This window comes from Nyctibius grandis, chromosome 10 (assembly GCF_013368605.1).
Source record: "Nyctibius grandis isolate bNycGra1 chromosome 10, bNycGra1.pri, whole genome shotgun sequence".
Taxonomy (NCBI): domain Eukaryota; kingdom Metazoa; phylum Chordata; class Aves; order Nyctibiiformes; family Nyctibiidae; genus Nyctibius; species Nyctibius grandis.
Genome location: NC_090667.1, coordinates 16,186,951 through 16,207,592, shown reverse-complemented (window position 1 = coordinate 16,207,592; position 20,642 = coordinate 16,186,951). Strand labels below are relative to the sequence as shown.

Sequence of the window (20,642 nt, the reverse complement as noted above, 5' to 3'; positions counted from 1 at the left end):
CAATGTCCTTATGCAGGCCGGCGGGTCCCCAGCGCCCCGTTCCCGTGCCTCGGTTTCCCCACGCGTGAGGGCTGGTGGGTGCCGGGGGCGGCCGCGAGCGGGCCGGGCCGTGACCCCGGTGTGCCCAGCACGGCGGGGGCAGCCGCGGCCGCGCTTCCTCCGATTGTTCTTATGGCGGGGGGGGGACACAGACACCCCCGGGGGCGGCGGTGAGCGGGGCCAGCGACCCCCCAAAAGCATCTTCCCCCCACAGCTTCCCCTCGGGCCATCGCCACCCGGCGCAGCCCGCGCCACCCCTCAGCGCTGCCGGCGGGCGCGGAGCCTCCCCCGCGCTTCCCCCGCGCCCGCGGAGCGCAGGGCGGCGGGCGGTGCCGCGCAGGCTGCCGGCGGGCGGGGGACACGCCGGCTCCTCACCGCACCGGCTGCACAAAGTTTCCCTCCGGGCTCCCGCTCGCATCCAGGCCCGGGACCTTCTTCAAGAATAATAGTTTTTTTAAAATTTTATTTTTATTATTATTATTGTTTTCGGGCAGCGCCCGGGCGCGGCGAGCACCGGCCGGGGCCGGGCGGGCCCCGACGGGACGGGGCTGCGGGGGATGCGCGGCGGCGGCGGAGCGGCGCGGCCCGCGCCGGGCCTCGGCGGGCGCCCCCCGCGCCCCGCTGCCCGCGGGCGGCCGCCGGCCCCCGGGGCTGCCCTCGCCCGGCCCGGGGCGGGCCGCGCCGCCGCGCTCTGAGCGCTCTGCCGGGGCCGGTGCTGGGGCCGGGGGTCCCGGGCCGGTCCCGGGGCAGGCGGGGAGCGCTCCCCGGGCAGGGCGGCGGGAGGCAGGTCCCGGGGGCGGCCCGGCGGACGGGGCCGCGCATGGCACGGACACCCCCTCTCCCAGCTTTTGTGTTTGATTTTATTTTTTTCTCGCACCATTAGTCGCTTTTTAAATTTTATTTTTTAATTTTTTATTCTTTTTTAAACATTTCAACTTCAAGACGCCCGCGGAGAGTTGCAGGTATTTCCCGGGATCGTGTTGGCGTGCGGCGCCGAGGCCATGCGGTGAGGTAAGAGCGGGGCCCCGACCGCGACCGCGGCTCCGCTGCAGCGACCCCGGTCCCGGTGCCTGCGCGGGGCTGGGGCGGGGGCGCCCCCGGAGCCGGGGCTCCCGGGGAGGGGTCGCATCAGTTGTCCTTGTGTGCTGATGAGGAGGTGTCACCCCCCTGCGCAGGTGCCTGCAGGGCTGAGCCCCCTACGCCCGGTGTGAGCACAAAGCCGCAAAGTTCAGGGTAGTTCTGGAAAAAAAAAACCAACCATATAACATAGGATGGAAATCCCTTTTTAAGTTGGTTTTGGTTTTGTTTGAGCTACCGAGGAAATACCAGCTCGAAGTAGAGCTGGGCAGTTACTGCCGTGGGCCCGATCCTGACCGCAGCATGGGTTTATTTTCTGCTTTATGTCAGATTTCAGTGGTTTATGCCTGGTTTACGCTCGTGTGAACTACCCGAGAACTGGGTCATTACTCACCCAGGCTGATTCAAAGTACGTTTGAGTCCAGGAGAGTATTTCTGTTGGCTTCAGTGAATGTTTTTTGGCTGGGAGGGTTGAGTCCTTACCGGTTTTAGGAGTCCCAGGGAAGCTGATGGGGCAACCTCAGCGAGAAAGTCTTAGTCATGTGTTTACAGAGCCTGGCTGGAGGGTTCCTGTTGGATGCTGTGTTCAGATCTCCACCTCTGCGGTTTTGTTTTACACCTTAACATTTATTAGATGGGATATTTCAAAACACAAGGTTTAATAGATAATACAACCTCCCTGCTTCTCCCTCACGTTTTATTATCAGACAAGGCACGACACTTTCCCCCCGGGGTGACGACAGCTCGTGGCAAAGCCAGCACCAGCTCCATTTTTAAACCAGGCTGCGGTGCAGCAGCCGTATCGCACGGGGCTTAGCGGTTGTGTTGGTTACAGGTTATTAAAACCTCAGTCTGTGATGCAGCGAGCTGGATCTAAATGTACTGTAACTGTTCAAATCAAATATTTATGGAATGCTGCTCACTCCCTCCATGGTATCTTCACTGACTGGCTTTAGGGGGAAGTGAAAGTGCCGAATTTGTGTGTATTTGTAAGTTAACTTGTCCCGGCCCAGGTGGGTGCTTTGCTGGAGACCCCGCACAGGGGCGTCTGGGCTGCCCGGCTTGTGTGCCGAGGGTGCCTGGCGCTGGCAGGACGGCTCACGCGAGCGGCGTTCGGTCCCTGATTGAACAAGTGACTGGATAGGGACTGGGAGTGACGAATTTCTGCTGTGCCATCTCGTTTCCCTGCTGTGGTGTGAGTGCTGTTTGCACCCTCACGCACAGCTGGGATACGGTTGGACTCGATGATCCCAGAGGTCTCTTCCAACCTGGTTGATTCTGTGATTCTGTGATTAATTAATTTGATTTCTATGTGTTCCTGTAAGGAGAACTGACTGAGGGGTCGTGTCGAGGCTGGAGAGGGGTGTGCTCTGCTGCCTGGCATCCATATTCCCAGGGAGGTTATGTGACAGGAGCCGCTTGGAGCAAAACCTCATGTCCTCCTGTGTCACCGGCGGCGCTGGGGATGCGGGGCAGGACGGGCGGCTGCGTGGCCTCTGGATGGGCTCTGTTGTTTGGAGAAGTCACAGCGAGCTTGCTGCCGTGCTCTCCTCCTGCAAAAGAAAACCCGTCCCAGAGCCCAGGAGCTCGGCTGGCTGCTGGCGGGGCGCTCAAACCAGAGCTCTGGGCGGTGGCCATCGCTGGTGCAGGGGGGACGTGAGCCCTTTGGCAAGGGGAGCCGGTGGTCCGAGGGGGAAGCTGCTCGTGGGAGGAGGAAGAAGCAGGTGCATCGCACATACGTGGGCAAGCAAGGGAAGGGAAAACGCATCCTCTCTGTCCGGGGAGCCTCCTGCTGAGTTAGGCTGGAAGCGCTGGGGAAGGGTCTGCCTTGAGAAGATGAGTCTGGAAACCACAGTTCCTGCTCCTGGGTACTAAGAGTCATGGGTGCAATAGGTTGGTTTTCTGGCCCTTTGCTCCATTCTTGGTTTGTCTCATACCTGTTGTAAATGTTAATTCTTTCCAGCCTGGTTCCCCAAGCACCGGAGGCTCCTGCCTTCTCCCACTGCCTCGTTTTCCTGAGCGCTAATTGCTCCCAACCATCCTGTTTGGGGGTTTTTTATTCTTTTCAGCTTGCAGGCTCCTGTGAAACTTCCAGGTGAAGTGTGAGAATGGCTTTGCTTTTGGTCTTATCTTACTAAGACCTCTCAGAAATAGTCTTGGGAATCCGGAGGATCTGAGGCTGGGAGCTGAAAACCACCCAGCTAATTATTGCAACCTGGTTACGCTTGGAGCAGTTATTTCTGCCTGTGTTTACCCGGCTGTTTGTGTCTCGTGATCTCAAAGACTTCCCCAATTTTTGCAAAAATATTAGGTGATTTAATAGAATTACTCTGCCTTGCTTAAAAAAAAAAAAAAAAAGCCTCCCATAAATAAAATGGGTAAAAAAGAAGAGAAATAGGAGCAGCAAATGAAATGCGAAAGGAGCACTGACTGCTGCCGCGTGGCTGCTCCCACCACGGGCCAGGTTCCTGCCAGCACCACGAGCCAGGGATCTGAGCACATGTCTTGCCCCGTGGCCTCTTGCCAGCTGTGTTTCAGGGCATAAGCATCACCAACTTTGATTTTTGTGGGGCTTTTTTAGTTTGAGGTTTGTTGTATTTGGCCTTCTTACGTCAAACGCTCAATAGCTGGCTACGGAAAAGAGGTTATTTCTGTGTGTGGTGCTGACATTAGGATGCAGCATTAATTTTCCGTTAAATGACAGATTTATTGGAGGTTTTTTTTCATCTACACAGTATGACCCAAGCCCCTGAGTTATAATTTGCCAGAAGGGGGCATTTTGCAAACAGCATAAAGGATTTCAGTAGCAGGGGAGATGGGCAGGGTGAGCTTGGCTTGATAATTAAGCAGGCAGTGGTGCGTGTTTGGAAACCACAGCGTCTTGGTGAGGAGTTCCCCGGTGCCTAAATGGTACAGCAAAATGACTGTGCACCTACAGCGAGTGAATGAATTTTGGGGCATTGTGTGAATGGCCAGTAAAGCCAGTGCTTCACTGTGGAAACGCCAAGGAGCTTTGCTGGGGCTCTGGGGGTTGGTTTTCTTGTGGTCAGTTCGTCACGCGTCGTCTCTGCCGCTTCTTCCTCCTCACGCTCTTCCCCCTTCTCACAGAAGCCACCCCTGTAGCCCACCGGCTACCCAAACCTTGCCACACAAACCTGCTACAATACTTTTAGGCAGGTGAATAACTTTAGGGCCAAAAAAAAGGAATGACACCAACATCTGATGGCGTGTCATAGGTAGAGCTAGAGAGATGGTAAGGATGAGATGTTGAGTGTGCGCGGGTGGTCCTGCACCCTGTGTTGCATGCTGAACGTTGCATCTCCTGCAGCCGAGGAGAGTCGGAAGTCCCTGCCCTGGGGAGGGGATGGCAGCAGAGCCCAGGTGTGTGACGTTTGCAGCTTCAAGCCCGTAGCTCTTGCGTCGTGCTGTCAGGTGGAAAAGCAAAAAGCTCTTGAGCTTGGAGCAGGGCGCTGGTGGTGCCTGTGTTGGGCACGCTGGTTTAGTCCTTTCCTGTTTCACTAATAATTCTCCCCGTCTCTCCTCAAATCCTCGAGCCTGGCAGAGCTGTGCAATACCCAGTTCCTGTTTTGCTGTGGGAGTTGTTCATTTGCTTTTCTTTGTGTTTGGGACTTCAGTCCATTTTGGTCCCTCATTCTCAGTAGAAGCTCCATCAGGTCAACACTGGAGCATTCTGAACGCAATTGCTGCCCCTCGGTGTCTGATGCGGTGCCAACAGTTGCTCTTTTCTTGCCGGGACTGGTGCTGTCTGTGGACCAGTTGCCTTACCGTGAGAGATGCACCGGGCCAGCCCCGCTCCCGAGCTTCCTGCGCCACGAGAGCACCGATGTTGTTGAGGTTCACCCCAGCCGAGCTGAGATTGAAGCCTTCCAAGTCACAGCCCGCTCCGACGTGATGTTTTCACGAGGGCTGCAGGGTAGGGAAATACCCGTGAGAGAAAGCTGCGTCCAGATGCTGCAAAAGGCTCGGTGCGATAATGGATTATCCACAGCCCTTCCCAAGCTGGATGGCTTCTGTTTCGAGGCGCTGGTGTGGTTTTGCCTGCTTCCTGGCCTGGACTTGGTCGGGGTGCTTTGCTTGTCGCAAAAAGTGTCCCCGGGAGCCTCGAGGAGTTGCCCCGATGCACTGCACGGCGGCTTTTCTCGTGGCAGCGCTTTCCCGTGGTGTTTTCTCCCGGGAGCTGGCGCGCGCTGCCGCACAGGAAATTCTGGTTACACCATTATTGCAGAGCCTATTGTTTGGGGCAAGAGCAGGATTCGGTCTTGCTCACATCCTAAAGCGTCTCGCTGCGTTAAAAGGATGTTGCAGGGTGCCCAGGGCTGCCGGCGGAGCGGCAAAGCTCGGAGCTGGTTTTACGCAGAGTTCACGCTCAGCCCAGATCCCTGCGGCTCTGCTCAAACTCGCCACTCGGGTTTTTCATGGGAATCCTCAGGGTTAAGGAAAACTTGAGGTGAAACTAGAGTCAGAGCGTGGTACCTCATCACAGTTTGCAGCTTCTTGCTGCTTAGCCGGCTCCTGCTTGCGGGTGACACGTAGCAGCTGCGTGATGCCCAGTGTGTGCGGGGGATACAGAAACCCGTCAAACCCTGCCTTTGAGATGCCAGAACACGTGGCCTGGATCGCACGGGCATAACCAGGCAGGTACAGCACGTGGCAGGCTCTGTTTTCATCCGCCGCAGTCTCGTGGCGTGACCGAGGACGCCGGTTAACCTGTCTGTGCCTCAGTTTCTTATCTGAGCGCTGGAGCGAAGGCTGCGCTGCCTGTGTTTGCTTTCACTTTGGGTTTTTTCCCTTCACTAATCTTTGTGGCTTAGATGGTTGGCAGCGATAGCCGTGTTTCCCAGGCTGTGCTATCCAAGTTGCAAAACACCGCTCCTCGCCCGCGCGAGCCGCAGGTCCTCTCGTGCAGGGCTACGTGTCATGTTCTGCCCACCGGCAGAAGCAAGAGGGTTTGAAAGCTTTGCTGTCCGAATTGCCCTGCCCCTCGCTGCGGGGATGGTTGCTCACCCCTCGGGCTGCCTGCCCAGGCTCTCTGCTCCCTCTCGCTGGGTTTTTCGTTCTACTTTGACATCTGAAAAGAGGGAAAACACCAAACCGGGGCAGGTGTAAAGAGTGAAGCTGCGTGTGTGACATTCCTCCACCGCCGCACGCCGGGGCAGAATTAAGCGTGGAAGTTCCCAGGGCTTTTCCAAACTCCACGTCCCCAAGAGCTGAGCTTTTGCTGCCCCCGGAGAGCCTGGAGGCAGCAGCCCCTCCGTGCACGGGCTGCACGGAGCTGCCAGCAGCCTGCCCTGCTCTGGGAGTGAATTTGCTGCTGGAGGCTTGTCTCGGTCTGGATGCCGTGAGGTGAGCCCCTTGGATGCAGCACCGGCTGGTGAGGGTGTCATCGCCCTGCTGGGGAGGCAGCACGAGATGCACGCTGGCTCCTTCGCTGCTGCAGCAAACTGCTGGTATCTTCACTTTAGTAGACACCAGCTTCAGTTCGAGGGCTCGGCTGGGTTCGTGGAAGCAGGGTGGCTGATGCCGCTGTGTGCTGGCCTGAGAAAGCGAACCAAAAGGCTTCTGTGACGCTGCGGTGAGGAGCGGAGCAAAGCACGTGCCTGGCAGAGGGATGGGGAGCCTGGCAGTAGCTGTCCTGCATCCCTCATCAGAACAAGCCACACTGGGAGCGGTTGTAGCCCCTCCTCTCTTGCTGCTCTCTCACGCGGGGCTGGCGCAGGGCAGCAGCTGATGCTGTCCCGCTGAAACTGGGTCAACATTGTCTGCCAGAGGCCTCCCGTACACTTGGAGACTTGTTTGAGAGAACCATTAATCAGTTTAAAACTGCCCCGTTTCACTCGCGGGTATAAAAAATGCCTATTGTGTGTAAAAACAATGCTGCCGATGTGAGCGCCTGCCCTCGACGCTGGAATTGTTCAGCTGAAGTGGTATGAAGTCACACGTCTCGCTGGAGCAGCGTGGTCGCGGAGCCTCCGGACTCTCAGCTTTAGCCAAGCAACTGGTGTTGGGCTTCACCGCGGCACCATGGCGGTGCCGGGCCTCCTCTGCCCGCACTGGTGTAGAGGATGCTGTCGGCTGGGTGGCTGGAGGATGGCACCAGGGTCCTGCCTGAGCTCGGGCAGCGCAGCGGAGAGCGAGGAGGAGGAGGAGAGCATCCACCGGGTTTCTGAGCAGCGCAAGGAGTTGGGTTTGCACTGGAAGGGCACTTCCCGGCGAGCAAAGGCACCAGCCCCAGAGCCCGTTACCATCTTCCCATCCCTCCCTTCTGCTGTAGGGAGTTTGACAGTGTTCCTGGGTGCAGAGCACATCTGAAACTTCTGCTCTGCTCTCTGATTTCCACACCGTGCCAGAGCTGAAGAAGACACTGGCAGCAGCAAGAGCAAGGGAGCAACACACCCCGTGTCCCTCGGTGACCCTCTGCGATCACGCCCGGAGCATCTGCTTGTAGATAACGGGGAAAGCCAGGAGAGCAGCAGGGCTCGAGGTGGTGGCCTCGAAGCATTTCACATGGTGCCGTGCATGGCTCCGCGGTGTGGGCAACGCCGGCAGGCTGAGCGCGGCCGGGGCGGGTGTGTGGGAGCACACCTGATTTTATACAACAGCAACTATCTGATTTTATACAACAGCAGCCGGTGAGTTTACTTCATGTGGTGTAAGTCTTGCCAAAACAATTTCTTCCTGTTATTGCTCTTCCAGTCTTAGCAGAGCGATAAGAGCCCTTTACAGGGAGCTGGTTTCTCCCAGGGGCTTTCCTGCTCCGAGCTGGGAGCTTTAAGCAGCAGTTCCCAGGGTGACTTTTCCTCAGTCGTTTAGCTAAATTTCAAAGTTGCATTTAGTTAAATGATAAAAGGAACATCTGAGTGTAGTCTGTGTAGGGTCTTTCCACAACCAAATGGATCAGGTTCATTTTAGGTGATATCACCCGTGAGTTATCTCTTCAGTTGCCCCAGGAGGCAGTTACGGATGGCAAAGACCTTGGCCTTGAAGACAAGGCTTGTGTTAAATTATATTGAAGTGGAAGCTGAGACAACGTGGACCTTTGCTTGGGCCTGGACTGGAGCTGGGCGAGTGCCACAAGTCTTGTCACTTCCCCAGCTCAGACCTGGTGGCTTCAGCTGATGTTTCACGTTGCCACACCGCTTTGTTTCCTGGTGCTGAACGGGACCCAGCGGTGCCCTGCTCCAGCCAGAGGGCTGCACGGACACCTCATGCTCTCCGGAAAGTAAAGTACCTCCCTTTTCCCACCTAATTCTGGCAGAATTAGGAAAATGGCATGGAATTTCAATAGCTGGAAAGCTCTACAGGCTGGGGGAGCGATTTGCATGGGGAGCTGTCAGCTTCACAGCAAGGAAACACCCTTGTGACAGAAATGCTGCTGTGTGTAGGTTTCCACTCCTGCAAAGGAAGGTTTTTAAGGCCAAGCCTTAAATATTCTAACGGGAATGAAGATGGATCTTAAAATGCCTTCTGCCTGGTTTTTAATTCCTTTGGAGGGAACGAGCTGAGCCTAAAGCAGAGCCACCAGCAGGTTTGCTGGGTTCCAGCGCGGGCCTGTGGCAGGCGGCGCGGGATCAGCCACGATTGCTTACGATGAGGAAATCGTTTCATGTTTCCCGATCGCAAACACAGCGCTGGAGCTGGGAGGGCTCCGCCGCCGCTGAACAGTTCAACTGCAGCGAACAGGCTCCACTCCTGAGAGCAGGCTGCTGGGAGGAAGGGAAAACAGGAGAAAAGTCGCGAGGGTGAGGTGGTGTCCTTCGGAGCAGGGGCGGCAGGCGGTCCTGTGGCACTGCGGGTCACCTTGTCGCCCATGGAGAGCAGGGTGTGGGGTGGATGTGTGCCTGGAGCAGTGTCTCCGGGGCGGTCGCCACGAGGGAGCAAAACGGCGGTGCTGCAAACCGCCCCATGTTTGGGGCTCCTGTAAGCAGCACTTGGCTGCAGAGCAGCTCTGTTGTCTAGTTACGGTGCACCACAACGAAGTTACTGGTCTCGTGCTCTTCCCCTCGCCTCGTTAGCCTCGCCGCAGCCTCTGCCGTGAGCGATGCTTCGTGCCCGGGTCACGCAGAGCGCTTCCCGCTGCCGGCAGCAAAGGCAGCGCCTTGGGGAGGCGAGAGAAAAGGGGCCCGCGCAAGCCTGGTGTAAACAAGCAAACATGGAGCGTGCGAGTTGTTTTGCAAGCAGGAAGGGAGGTGAATTCCTCAGCTGGGCTACCCCATGGGACCTTCTGCCCAGGCCTAATGCTGCGAACTGTGGAAAGTAAGTTGGTGCTGGCGAAGAGGGGTCCTGCGGAAGGGATCTGCTGGAGCAACAGCCAAATCTTTGCTTCTGACTCTTCAGTGGTTGGTGTTTTCTCACTCTGGGATGCTGCAGCAGTGCCTGGAATAACCCCCACGGGCAGGCATTGCCTTTCTGGACTCTCTGGTCTGTAATTCGTCCCTGCAACTACTTGCTGTAATAAGTTAAAGCCAAGTGTTTCAATAAACTTTTATGAAGATAATGAGTTGCATTAGGTAGAAATATTTGTATAAAAGGGAAGTAAATAAATGCATTTCAGGGCATAAGCCAACCTGTGTTTGACACAGCTAGAAGCAATTTTCTCCAAGGCACAGGTTATTCCATAACTGCTCATTAATGAAGCTCTTGCCTCCTTCTTCTGAAGCATTTGCCCTTGTCCAGAGCATAGGAGGAAGCGGTGGGTTACACGGAAGCCTTGCGTGATCCAGGCTGGTGTGTTTGTACTCCTCTGATTGTAATCAGTGGGTTTTGCACCCATAAAGAATTAGGGCAATGCCACGTAACTGTCCCTATGAATAGACTCCCTATATTTATTATAGTTTCAGGCTTGAGCTTTCTGAGTGATAATTACTCTATATATCTTTCCAGGCACGTTGCTTTGATTCCTGGAAAGTTTTGCCTTTATTTACGGCTAGAGTTGAAAAAACGAAGTTTTGGGGAAAGAGCTTTACTGCAGGATGCTGCAGGACCACTCCATGGATCTGTGCCGTGCTAGAGCCAGGGGATGTGGACCCGATTGCTAGATACTCCCTGGGGCGCTGTTCAGAAAAGCAAAAGCATTGCCTGTCTTCCTTCGGACACACTCACGAAAGGAGGTGCAACTTCTGCTGGGAGCAGGAAGGAGTCACTGATTTAGGTGTAATGTTGTCTTTGGAGACCAGGTCTGTCTTAATCCTGGTGTTGGAGAAACCCCTCTGTGCTACGTTTCCCCAGTCTTTGTATATGCTCTGCTGCATGACGATAAATATGTTGCAAGAATGAAAATCAAGATCCCTAATTTGAGTTTGGTTGAGGCGTGTTTGAGCGTGTAAGTGGGAAATCTGATTTTTACGCTAAAGCTGCAGCTCTCCCCACCCCTGGCAGTTGGGACACGGCTGTGCAGGGGCTGTGGGTAGGGGTGTCTGCGAGAGGGACGGGCCCTGGGCATTTCTGAGCGTGCAGGAGGGTTTCTAGAGAAGTAGCAATCTGGGACAAGACCTTCCGCAAAGAGTCCAGCGAAGTACCCTTTGGAGCTCTGTGTTATCCTGCTGTTTCTTTCTGCTGGGGTTCAGCCTCACGTGGCTTCAGTTGTGGTTTCTAGCTGTGAGGTACGGGGACACCATGTCTGAGCTGGGTAAACATCAGCCAGATTTGGCCTGGAGGCCGTGGAGCCGCATTGCTGTAGTGGTGGGTCAGAGCTTCATATTCAGCATATAACCCAACTCTGAAATTAGATGCTTAATTCATTTCTCTCTTCCTTTGCCCCTTCTCTGCTATTGCATCCGACTGCCATTGAGCCAGGGAAGTCGGGACCGAAGCATCTGCCTGCCCTTGTGCCAGGGGTAGCTCTTTGCAACCCTTCCCAATTGCTGCGTCTTTCGGGGAGATTATTTTTGGCACGCTGCCTGCGTCGGGTTTCTTGATTTTCTTGCTGCGAGTAGTTGTGAAATAGCAGCTGTTCTGCTAATGCCAGCGATGGCTTCCCTGCCAGCCGCCGCGGCCCTCGCTCTCGTTTGCACGCTGTGATGGGGAGGAGGGAGCGTGTGTTTAAAGACAGACAAGAAAAAACCCAAGAGTGATTGAAGTCCCTGGAAGATCCTTCTGGCTTCTGTGGGAATTGAGTTTTGCTCAGGTTTTCTGCTGGACAAACCCATATTTTGAACACTTTTTCCTAAGCGCTTCTTTTGTCTCCCTTGAAGGAAGAAGGGGTCACTTTTTCCACACCGCTGACGTGAACATTGACTCACAGCTGCCGTGGGAAGGTGCTGTGACTGGGACCAGTAACCTGTCGCAACATTTGCCATCTTCACCCTGATGTCCTCAGGCGTTTTGCAGCCTGTGTGCCAGATATTTGGGTATGACCACAGTTCAGAGTGCTCTTTCGATGCTTCTCAAGTGGGATGGACAGGAAGGATTGACTCCTTAAAGAATTTTCCTTTCAAGGGAGTGATATAGCCTATATATGGGAGAGCCCGTTCATTTTACTACAGGAAGGAAACGTGTCAGCACGTAGCAAAGATCCAGCATATGCCCTGTAAGCCGAAGGTGATTTCGCCTCGGTACTGAGCGCTAGTTCCAGCCAGATAAAAGACACAGTGCTGGAATAACATCCAGAGGACTCTGCAGATGTTGCAAACGCTGGCAGTGCTGGTGAGCTGGTGCCGGCCCGGCCATGCCTGTGCGGGCAGGTCGAGCGCCGGCGTGGGAGTTCCTGCAGCTCCTGCACTGGCTGAGCAGGGTTTGACCCTAATCACGGAGAAAACATGAGCTAGTGCGTCTCGACGTGCTGTGGGCTGGTCCTGTGCCTCCAACAGGGTGCATGTCCTTGGAGAAATGTATACACTGCTGCTGTGAAGGTCCAGGGCTTTTCAGAGCTGTGGCCAAGGGTATCGCTGCTGCTCGGTGTTAGCTAAACCCCGTAGCATATAAAGGATTGAGGTTTGTGTGACACGTGGCAAATCAGTGTGTTGTTTTTTTGCATGATAGCAGTGTTTGTAGATCCATGCCGTGCAATTTCCTGCAAAAACTAGATGTGGCCTGTGTGTGTTCCCGAGCTGTTTGTGCTTTGAAAGCATGGGTGAAGTTGTAGATGTGCTGGGCTCATCCTTGGTGATGGGGAGATGTGCCTTCAGAGTGGATACGACGGGCAGGACTGGTCCTGTCCTTTCCTGCTCATGGTTTTTCTTTTGTCCCTTGCCACCCATAGTAATAAATTCACTTGCTCTTGAAAAGGCGTTATTGGAGAGACTTAACAGGATATAAAAAAGGGTGAAATAAAAAGATGCCTAATGCTTGGAACAAAATCCTTGTAAAAAAGATTCAGGCTTTGTTCCATAGATGGTGATAAAGGGAACCTTCAGCTGGGTTTTTTAACCCTAAAAAAGGGGTAAGTGTATCCTTGAGGAGGGCAGGGTGGGAAGGCAGAGGAGACACGACCTGTGCGTGCACAGCCCCATCCCAGCAGCCGGGGTGCGTGGCGGAGGCACAGCCGAAAGATGAAAAAGCTCATCGGTAATGATGCTAATTGAATCCGATGTTGCTTCCCTGTGTTCAGAGCCGGCCGCTGCCGCCGTCGCCCAGCGGAGTGTGGCTGGCTCGAGCGGGGCCCCGGTGCGTGAGGAATGCGAGCTGACAGCCCCTTTTGCAGGGAAAAGCCACGTCGGTGAGACCGTGCAGAGGTCCAGACAGGGGATGCGCTCGCAGTGCCTGCTTAAAAGCTGCTTGTTTGGTTTAGTATCCCTGTTGGGTCGGGAGGGCAGGTTTGTGTGGACAAACCGAAGGTTTTGAAGTCTTGGGTTATAAGATGTGGGTGTGAGGACCAGCTCTGGCCGAGCTGGACTGCATGAATGCAGGATGACGCCTACAGCAGCGGCAGCGTTGCCATCAAAACGGGGCTCCAAACACCACCCACCCACCGATAGTTCCTGCAAAGCAACCACTGCGTGCACCAGCCTGGGCTAACCGCGTGGTCCTGGCTCATGGGTAATGGCTCTGGATGCAAATAAGGCTTATTTTTTCTTGTTGGTGTTGAGGGGGGAAGGCAGGAGAAAGGTGTCTGCATGTCTAGGAGGCACCTTGTGACTTTTCAGGGTTCTGGGCGTGGGGTGGGCATGCCTGGATCTGATGAAACACCTGCCTTGTGAGGGAAAAGTAAGGTGCAGGTGAGTGTCTGACCCCTAAAAACTCTGTGCCTCTGGGGTGAAAAGCCCCAGCCAGAGAGCAGGCCAGGCACCCCGCAGTCACGGTGCTTTTCTAGAAGCACAAGATTAGGTTTTTCACATGCCTGAAAGCAATTTTGTGCAAGGCCACGTGCCTTCCCAAGTTGGATATCCCGGAATGCAGCAGCAGCTGAATGCACAGCAGGTGTCGTTGGCCTGTTTGGAATATCACACCTCCAAATACCCAGAAATCGGGTTGATTTTACTCAAAAGCAGTGCAGAAGACTCCTAAAGCAATTGTTCGGTGTTGAAGGCAAAGGCACTTGTACACCTGATACCTTGGGCTCCAATCTGAGCATCGCCACCCGTTTCAGAGCACGGTTTTCTGTGACGTGGTGCTTGGGGAATTGAGAGCAAACCGGCAGCCAACTGTTGAGTCCTAGGCTGTTGTGTTTGTGTTTAAAGGAGGTGTTGGTCGTTGTGGTTTGCTGTGCTGTAAAGCAGGGCTGTGCAGCAGGTTCGTTCCTAGCAGGTTGTTTGAGAGCTGGGAGCAGCCCAGCCAAAGCCCTCCTGTGACATGGTGATGTGTTTGGTGGAGAAACCTGAAAGAAGTGATGGTTCCTGTTCAAAGTGCTGTAAGGAAAAAGGGTATGGGGGAAATCCCACCCATATAGCTGCCTAAAAGGAACAGGTCGCTTGGTATCTGTCTGGAGCGAGAAAGAGGACTCAGAGGGAGGCAGTTAAGTACGTGTGAGATGCCCTTTGACATCACCGGGGCAATGTAAGGGACTTGCTGAGTAATACACTGAAATAATTCTTGGAAATGTTTGAGCAGAACCGGTTGCTGCATGTGCTCCCGGCCTTTGCATGTGAATTTGGGGCTGTCGTTGGCACTCAGCTCTTTGTTTCTGATCCTGAGCTGAATGCGCTGAATGTACGTTAACACAGAAGCACCGATTGTGAGGTCTGTAACTACGGCGACGCATCCACAGACGTGACCCTCCGCACCTAACTTCAGCATTGGCATCGGTGAGCTCCCTTGGAAGATGGCACTTATTTTTTTCTACTAGTAATTCCATGTCAAAGAGGAAATATAAATGAACTCCTCAAACAAAAGAAGCAAGGAAAAAATAATTCTTTCAAACATTTGAGCAGGAACAATAAGGTAGGATATGCACTCTCTGGGGAGAGCTAATGGCTGAAACTGATAGGAGCCCAGTGCCTGCCTTACTCTGCTTTGTAACTAGCACAAACCTTTGCTCAACCGAAGATTATTTATAGCAAATGTTATGGCAGAAGCATGTGTGACCTGTAGGCTCCCTGCTAGGGGAAGAGCTTTCCTGTACTGTCTCTGGGATACAATAGACAATTATTTAGACACTATCTTTGTCTCAAGATATAAACAATTAAATGCTGGCTGCTGATTTCTGTTCTTATGCTCAGACGACGGGCAGCCATGCTTTTTTACTTAAGGATTTTTGGAGAAGGAAAGGATTTTTAAGGGGTTCATAGCAGAGAAATGTCATAGCTGTAAAGTTCCTGAGGCATCTCTACTAAATTGACTAACTGGGAATGCAAAGTAACGTCACAAGCATCGCGAAGTCATCGCCTCCCAGCATCCTCGCGAAGGATGGCAGTGGCTTGATGTTGTTCAGCTGACGTTAACGGGGCGTGTATGGGTGTAGACCCCTGAATCTGTCTGTACTGTTGCGTTTTAGCTCATCACTGTGGTATTAGTGTACCTACATCTGCTACTGGATAGTAATTAACTGTTCTTGCATATAATTAACTACTTTCAACTGACTACTGAACAGCTTAAATAATCTACATGTAACGGCAGATATTTCTATATGATAATGGTGATAGTTGGTGCCAAATACCTGGGAAGACTGGAAAAGCAGCTGTTGTGCATCAAAACATAACCTTTTTCTGGAAGATGACCCCTTTGAAAGGCTCCCTCATTTTGTTGAGGGTCCCTGTGCATCCTGGGTGTCAATAGCGAAAGCATCCTTCTGGATCTATTTGGTGCTCACCGTAGTTTTATTTTCTGTATAGCAAAAGAATTTAGAATTGCAAAAAAGGGCTTATGAAGATGTGAAGGAGTGTGCGGGGAATAATGCTACCACAAACAATGCTGGTCAAATGGGCAAAGGGTGTATTCTCATCTGCAGTTCGTGGGCCAGCTGTGCGAGTCTGGAGGAACATTCAGCTCAGGTACAATGCCAAAGTCTTCTGGGCTCTGTGCAGAGCCTTGCTCTGAAATTCAGCTTCACTAGGAACTAATCTGTTACATCTTCATCTTTTGATTCCAGTTAACACGGGCTTTTACACCTCTGTGTTTTCTTCTTGAGTTTCTCCCGCTCAGCTTTGCATGAGGAGCTAGATGATGGCTCTCTCCCCTTTTCTCTGCAGGCACTGTGTATATAAAGCTGTTGCTGGCTTGGCAGGGGGGCTTTAGGGCTCAGCGTGATGCAGAGCCAAGGGCTGGTACCCTGGTAAGCTGCCTGGCACCTCTGCACCGTCACACCATTTCATCAGGCCCCCCAAGCCCGGAGTGTGGAGCTGCTTGTGTTTGCGGTGAGCTGGTCCCTCCCCTGGTAGCACCAGGACAAGTCTGGTTTATCTGCCATGCAGCTGAGCAGCTCTGTCTCTCCCTTGGCCGCAGGCAAAACGAGTCTCCTGCTCTAATTTCATTGTGTTTAAGCCGTCACACAAACTCTAAAGCTCCCCGAAATGGGAAGGAAGTAATGTTTAAATTATACACGAGTGAGCGGATTTACTCAACCCAAAGTTTTGAGTTCCGTCCTTATGAATACAGGGATGGAGCTATCTGTCTGTGCATCCATCCGTCTGCCCGGTGAATACGGAATTAACAGAAACACAAACGCAGCTCCAGGACTGTAAAAGCTTTGGCTTAAACCAGTGAAAACCGTGTGGGGCAGATGCGCGCTGCCACAGGGAGAGCGGCGTGTTTGCCTAGTGTTGGCTTGTCTGGTAGGTCGCCCTCGGTGCTGGAGTGAGACCACGGCTGCAGATTCCCTTCTGCCACTGAAAACTCAGTGTTTCAGCAAGGTCTGTCCACTCCCGACTGGAGAGGGATTCAGTCTGCTCTTCTGTCTGCCTCCTGCCCCTAATTGAGGGGGTTTAGCTTCCTGTGTAACGTATTTTGCAGAGCATGTAAAATGCTGGTTAAATTCTATGGTCGCTTCCTATGGGCACTTGCTCAGCGCTCCTCGGGGAGCCCAGCACCGGAAAGCCGTAACTGCGCGTGCTGATGGCCTGGAGATCCCTTTTGCAGATGTTTCACCCAAGTCTCTTCTCCATGCTCCTTCCACCTCTAATTAAAAAAATTAATACGCCAGCTGCAGTACTGCCATGCCAGGCCAAAGCTCAGCAGCAAACTGTCCTTCTTGTCCCGCAAACAAGAGTTGCTGAATTTCTGCGGGGGCTGCAGCAATTCGTGGTGCGGGCGGCTGTGAGCTGGGGATCTGCTGGTGGGGATCTGCTGGTGGGGATCTGCCGGGCGGGCAGGGGCTTGAGCGTGGCTGGCTCCTGCCTGCGGCATCTGGGAGCGCGCAGCGAAAGCGTGAGTGCGGCTTTGCGGCCGGTCCTTCGGAGCGGCACTGAGAGAGGCTGAAACGTCTGCGGAGACATAAACAGAAAGGGGGTGAAGTCACGATTCTCTCCCTATTTGTTTGACCTAAATACACTGAAGTAACTGTACCCTCATGAAAGAGATAATTTCCTGACGCTGGAGAGCTTAACATCTGTTTCCTCCCATTTTTTTTCGGTGGTAGAACATGGTAACGGAAGAACTGGCGGGGTTTTCTTTCCTCTTTTTCTTTTGTATAGCGAGAGGCGCTGCATGCTTGGGCTAAATACGCTCTCCGAGAGCAGACAGGTTTTTCTCAAGGGTTATATGATCATTTGTTCTCTATTTTCTCTCCTTCCTGCCTGCCCCCGCCCCTCCTGGAGAGGAGCGGATACACCGAAGCCCAAGCAGGACTTCCTTAGCTCAGCCATGCCTTCTGGCAGGCTGCGCCGCGTGCCCTCTCCCCATCACCCCCCTTCCCCGAAAAACAATGGCCAAAGGCTCCTTCTTGTTTGTTATTTTGGATCCTACAGAGGAAGAGCCGAGTGGAAGATTGTGTCCCTGGGGGCCCTCGGTGCATTCCAGCTCCGGCTGCCGCCTCGCAAGGCTGCCGGCGCCTTCGCTGCGCTGTCCCGAGGCCTTTAGTGCAAATCGGCAGTGCTGTGCGATGCTGGGGGCGGCCAGTGGGTTTCCAAGCAAATTTAGTGCTGCTGAGAGGTGAGAGAAGGGGGATGGCGAGCCTCGGAGGGGTGTCTCGAGTCATTGCTCCGCAGCAAGAGCAGATCCTGTCCTTTGGATGTCCAGCTCAGCACAGGTAGTCACGATGCCAAGAGGAGCTGGGCTTTTATACCAGCTATTTCTGATGTGGCTTGAACTGCCTCATACGCTGCTAGTATCTCCTTTGCAGTCGGGGTGTAGTGAGTCTCAGACCCTCTGTGCCCCCACCTCCAAAACCCTTGGGGTCAGACTTGGGTCTCTCCAGGAGCTTTCTGCCAGAGGCTCTGTGGTGGAGAGCACATTTCTCACATGTGATCCTCTCCAGACTGGCCCAAGGGCTACCTCACCACGAATTTCCTCTTTGATGTCTTCAAAGCCTTGCTGCTCCTCAGGGTCCCAGTCGAAATAGTTCCTCTTTCAGGTCACTTGATAGAGGGGATTTACAAGTTGGCTGTAACCTGGAATGTGCGTCCTCCAGAATCCCACAACGCCTAGGGATGCCTGGGTTTCCTTTTGCTGACTGCTGGGGACACAGGTGTTGTTTTATTGAGCACATCTATGGGGATGTACACCCTGCTCCCCAGAGATTGATCGCCTGGGAGCACGTTCTAGTGCGGCATTCCCAATTAGTTGTTTAACCTTATGAACAATAATCAAAATCGGGCTCACAACACACACCAGTGCAAACAGTCTGATTACACAAGGATATGCGAGGAACTGAAAGGCCCTTACAACAAGGCTATGAAGACCTGTCGTGGAGGAGAGGAAGGGGTAGGTGCCATTCTTTCCTCTCTCCACAAAGTGTACGTCAGGAGAAAAGGGTGTAATTGCTGATTTTCTCCATGAGATGATCCTCAGAGTACTGGGACAGCAGCAAGGTAGGACCCAAATACTAAATTAGGCTCAAGGCCAGTGCTTTTATTATAGCTCTCCCAGGCAAAGCAAAGCAAAGTGGCAGACAACACAGCAAACAGCAAAAATTGAAAACAGTCGTTAACAATTCTTGGAGTTTATTGTACAGTAAAAAAGGGATCAAGCCCTGGAACGTGTGAGGAAATGCGTATGGCAGCTCCCAAAGTAAATAAGCCAGCGTCACCATCCAGAGCAGCCCATCAACGAACTAAACAGGTGTAACAGCTACAAGTTTAATCTAGCACACACCAGTCACATCTGTTATTCTCTTGAACCCCTTGAGCCCCGTGGTGGGTGCCAGAGAGGTGGTGGGTTAACCCTGGTAGGCCGCTAAGCACCACATGGCTGCTTGCTCACTGCCCTGCCCGCCCCAGCCCCCAGTGGGATGGGGGAAGAGGGAAGGAAGATTAAAAGCAAGAAAAGTTGTGGGTTGGGATAAAAAATGTTTACTAAACAAAGGAGAAGTGGAAGAAGAAGGAAAGAAAAAACAAGCAATGCAAATCCCTCACCACCTCCCAGGGGTAGACCAGTGCCTGGCCAGTTCCTGAGCAAAAGATGGCTAACCTCTCTAAACCCCCTCTTTTCCCTCTCTAAACCCCCTCTTTTCCCTCTCTAAACCCCCTCTTTTCCATTTTTATTGCTGAGCATGACGTTGTATGGCATGGAATATCTCTGGAATAGCTCGGATTTACAGTTGTGTGCTGGGTCTGAGTACGCGTGAAATTAATCCTCTGCAAAGATGTTTCCCAAAACATCTGCTGCGTTCCCTTGTATTTTCCTCTGAGGGGCTGTGGTTCAGTTGTGTTTTAATGTTGTCATGGCTGAGAGAGTCCTTCCAAAATATTTAAAGCCTGAAACCCCATTGTAGGTCCTCTCCCCTGACAGAGGTTCCAGCTGCCCAGCATTTTTGGTGTTTTTTCTAGGTAGGGAGCAGCTTTACAGCACTAAATATTTAAAAAAAATTACTTCTGCTAGTTGCTCCAAAACTGCAGTGATCTGAAGTGGATTTCAGGAATTGTGTGCTGCCAGCCTTGTGAGCAGCCTGAACCGTGCAGTGTTAAATAAGTAGTTTCTTTCCATCATTGGCATCTCTTGAGAAAACTCATCTCAGCCTGGATCAGACCTTTCTTAATTGATGATTCCTTGCTAGCTGGTCTCGCTACCCTCTTGCCTTTGGCAGGCATGTGGACACCCTTATTTTGCTATGGTTGTGGATAACTCCTGTAAATTTACTAAGGGCCAGAGCAGAACAAGAAGACTGCCCAAGAAAAGTGTCAGTCCCTGAATGGTGGCTTGTGGCAGCCCTGGTTGCTTGGGCGTGATTCGGTGTCCTTTAAGTCTGTGAGGACTGTTAACTTCAGTGGGTGTTACCTGGGCCTGTGGTGTTATTCCTGCTCTTGTATCCGTCTGCTAAATCACACTTAAAAGGAGCAAAATTGCTATTACTCCCACCTGCATCATGCAAGAAAAGCCTTGTTGCCAAGGAGATGTTATGCAATCACGAATAAGATACAAAGTACCTAGTTCTTTCTTAAAGATTTGGGTAATGCCAAAAAAAAATGGAAAGAATTTGGAGGAGGAATCATGGCTGTAGATACAGATGTTTGTGTAACACACCTGGTGCCATTTGCTTGGGATTTTGTGCAGTCCTAACTTATTTGTCCACCTCAGTGACCTGGAAAAGGAAGGTGAATTTTCAGAACGAAGGGCTACTGCTTGTGTGATGAGAACAGGGTCTTGTGCAGGGACCTGCGTAGCTCCTGTCAGCTGGAGCAGTTTTCAGGGTTTGATTGATAGCTGTGTGTCTTTGCTTTGCAGGGATAAAATTTATAGAATCACTTTTCTGTGACATTTTGTTTCAGTTTGTGGCCAGCTGTGGGATGGTGATCAAGGCCATGAGCAGTTAAATCCAGGGCCGCTGCCCCAGGCTGGCCCACAGGTGTGTTCTATATCATTAACCTCAGGGTCACTATAAATGGGGAAGCTTGTGGGCATGGGGACTCTTTGCTCTGCTCTCTTCTCAATGGTTGTGATCCCTGGAGGGACTTGCCACTGCTCTATGGGCTGAGTATAACTTTGTGTCTTTTCTATTAGTGTTGATATTGGTTTTCTTATTTTATTAAATCTGTTTAAAT

At 52.8% G+C, this 20,642-nt stretch overlaps 1 protein-coding gene across 2 annotated transcripts in view; it reads left to right on the top strand.

Moving 5' to 3' along the window:
• Positions 1-765: 765 nt before the first annotated feature.
• The window catches only part of ARHGEF9 (Cdc42 guanine nucleotide exchange factor 9), a 214,434-nt gene continuing 194,557 nt past the window's right edge, over positions 766-20,642 (top strand). For both annotated transcript variants that reach the window (XM_068408403.1, XM_068408402.1), the window contains exon 1: positions 766-1,050. The gene's annotated coding sequence lies outside the window, so the exon portion shown is untranslated. The remainder of the gene's footprint in view (positions 1,051-20,642) is intronic.